At 35.3% G+C, this 3,177-nt stretch overlaps 1 pseudogene; it reads right to left on the bottom strand.

Annotated features, from left to right (window-relative positions):
- Positions 1-235: 235 nt before the first annotated feature.
- On the bottom strand, positions 236-673 carry LOC145009775 (secreted RxLR effector protein 161 pseudogene; annotated as a pseudogene).
- Between the last annotated feature and the right edge of the window lie 2,504 nt (positions 674-3,177).

Here is a 3,177-nt window from a genome sequence, read left to right as displayed (position 1 = left end):
TTTCCAAGTATTTAGCTAAACCCTTCGTCAAGTGATCAAATAAGTTGTTTGAGATCTAACAAACTCAATAGAAATGATACCATGAGTAATGAGCTCACGTACCATGTTGTGCCTAACATCCAAATGTCGCGACTTTCCATTATACACTTGACTATATACTTTTGCCAAAGTGGCAGGACTATCACGATATATAGAGATAAGTGATATAGGCATTGGCCACAAATAATTTTATATATCAAATTCCATAACCATTCTGTTTTATTTTTCCAGCAGCTGCAAGGGCAACAAATTCATATTCCATAGTTGAATTTGCGATGCATGTTTGTTTCTTAGAATACCATGAAATGGAACCTCCACCAAGAATAAACACCCAATCACTTGAAAAAGTGTGGTCCTCAACATTAGTGATCCAACTAGCATCTGAATATCCTTCAATAACGGAATGAGACCCTACATAAGTCAAACCAAAATCCATGGTTTTCTTTAGATACTTCAGCACTCTCCTTATTGCTTGCCAGTAATGAGTACTAGGAATGCTAGTAAACCGATTTAGTTTTCCTACAGCAAATGCAATATCAGTCCATGTGTTATTCATATCATACATCAAACACCCAATGACCTTTGAATACTCAAGTTGTGAAATTGTTTCACCAGTATTTGGCATAAGTTTCATACTTGGATCAAAATGTATACTCACAGGAGAACAATCAAAACAATTGAACTTTTTAAGCAAATTCTCAATGTAATGAGACTATGAAATTGAGATTCCTTGATGTTCACGCTTGATTCTTATTCCAAGAATCACTTCTGCCTCCCCATATCCTTCATGGAGAACTGAGATGATAAAAACTCTTTAGCCATGTCAACTTGCCCTTGATCATTACCAAAGATTAACATATCATCTACATCCAAGATATGATCACTCCTTTTCCAGATTCATCAAACATGCTATATACACACTTTTCTGATTGATTTAACTTAAAACCATGTGACAAGACAACATCATCAAATTTTTGATGCCACTATTTTGGTGCTTGCCCCATGGACCCCACTAGGGGTGTTGCCCCTAGACCTTGCCAAGGGGTTACATCCCCTTGGAGCCCTATTCCCAGGGGAACTACCCGTGGACCTCCGTATTCCCAAGTTCACATTTATCACATCGAGTGTGCATCTCGCACCTCCAAGATTGGTTAGTAAATGAAGCTCGGCCTATCTTATTATTAATAATAATTACACCAAAATATGTTGATAATACTAAAATCACCAACATAAGTTGGTTTTTACCCAAAACCAATTAGATTTAAACCCATAAATAAATGGCCACCACCCACCACCAGTATCTTCTGTCATTCACGACCAGTATTGTAACGCTCGCAGATTCGGGCTAATCAATTTAGAGATAATAAGTGTTAAAAATGAATTTTTGATAGAATATTATTTAGAATGAATATTCTTAACCAAGTTATAGTATATGTCACAAGGGTTTTGTATATATAAAGAACATTGAAATCCGAGTTATAATGAAGAAGTTATGACATTTCGAAGTTTTACAACTAAACCGGCACGCCACCATGTAACGTAAAAAGTAAATTTTTGATAAATTAATTTTTAGCCTAAGTGATCTAAACAGAAGTCGTAGTATACGTTAAACCGAGAATGTGCATAAAAAGAACGTCTAAATCTGACTTTGTATGAGAAAGTTATGATTTTTCTAAGACTTAGCATAGCAATGCACAACCCGGAACTCGAATTTTAGATCAATCTATTTTTTACCTGACACAACCTAAATAAGAATTGAAGATCTCATTAACGGGAGCTCAACGATTAAAAGAAAGTCGAAAACGGAGTCTGTATATAGAAGTTATGAATTTTACACGCTCGTTAAACGATGTAATCTTCTTATACTGTTAAATTTAAAATCGGTTGAGAATTAGCCGATAGAGTCAAAATAAGAGTTGTAGATCTTGTCAATACCTATGATTGGATATAAATAACATAGAAAATGGAACTCTTATGCGAAAGTTATGGAATTTAGAAGTCGGGATGGGTTGATGCGAAGTGAGTGACGTGGCGCAATCTGAGCCATTACTTCCTCCCCATGTCGTGCCACCAAATGGTGACACCTGGCACCCAATTGATGAGTTGGAGGTTCAGAACTCGCCGAGTTGATCCATTTTTCAACCTATAAATACCATGTGAGGTTCACTCATTTTCCTCACACCTTAACCCTTATATATATATATATATATATATATATATATATCTAACCTCTTTCTAAACCTCCCCAACATCTAGTGACTTCTAAGTGTTAAAGGAAAGCCCTGAAGTTCCAGAAGGCTCCGAGAAAAAGAGCTTTTCAACTCGGAAGTTCTGCCCTCGTTGAGCCCGATTCCTAGCCAAACCTCCCAATAAGTGAGTTATACTTACCCTACTTTAAGTATACCTTATGTTTAAGTTTAGTATCGTTATTATGAACTTATAAATAATATATGTATTATAAAACAGAATATATAAAGTGTTATTATAATATCTTTTAACTACTCGCGGTATGGGGAATTTAGTTTGAAGGGTCGCATAGGGTTGTTGGATTTCAGAAGTGCTATTATGCCAAAATGGTCGTGCCCTCCGGTGTTTCATGTCTGACCCCTATCTGTACATAGTGATTGAAAAGTATTGTTTAACACTTATAAAGCAATATCACTCGTAAATATTTGCGATAAATATTAGACTAAAATCTAGTGGTAATAATACTAGGTTTCGTCGAAGGAAATTATATTGTTAAGAAGCGAAGCCCTGTCCAAGTTGGAATCACCACTTTAACAAGTGAGTGCATAGTTATTTTCATCTTACACATAAATGTGAAGTATTTAATATAAATTATGTGTTATGTGTGTATATTATCTGTGTTCTTGATATCTATGTTGGATGAACCATTTATACATGTTTTAAATGATTTAAATTGTATATGTATTTATATCTACGAAAATGTTGCATAAAACGTGGGTAGATGAAATAGTTGATGTGTGATGAAATAAAATGATGAAAGGCCTCGATGTTTACGATGATCTAGTCATCTAGCAGAGTATAGATAATGACCACAGACTATTCTAGACAATCCAGTGGAACGTTAGCAGGCTCGCAACCTGTAGGTGTTTATTTGAACTACGTGTTCACTAG

Source organism: Lactuca saligna, chromosome 8 (genome assembly GCF_052625555.1).
Source record: "Lactuca saligna cultivar CGN05327 chromosome 8, ASM5262555v1, whole genome shotgun sequence".
NCBI classification, from domain to species: domain Eukaryota; kingdom Viridiplantae; phylum Streptophyta; class Magnoliopsida; order Asterales; family Asteraceae; genus Lactuca; species Lactuca saligna.
Note: the sequence above shows the minus strand (reverse complement) of the source record. Positions and strands in the feature narration are given on the sequence as shown.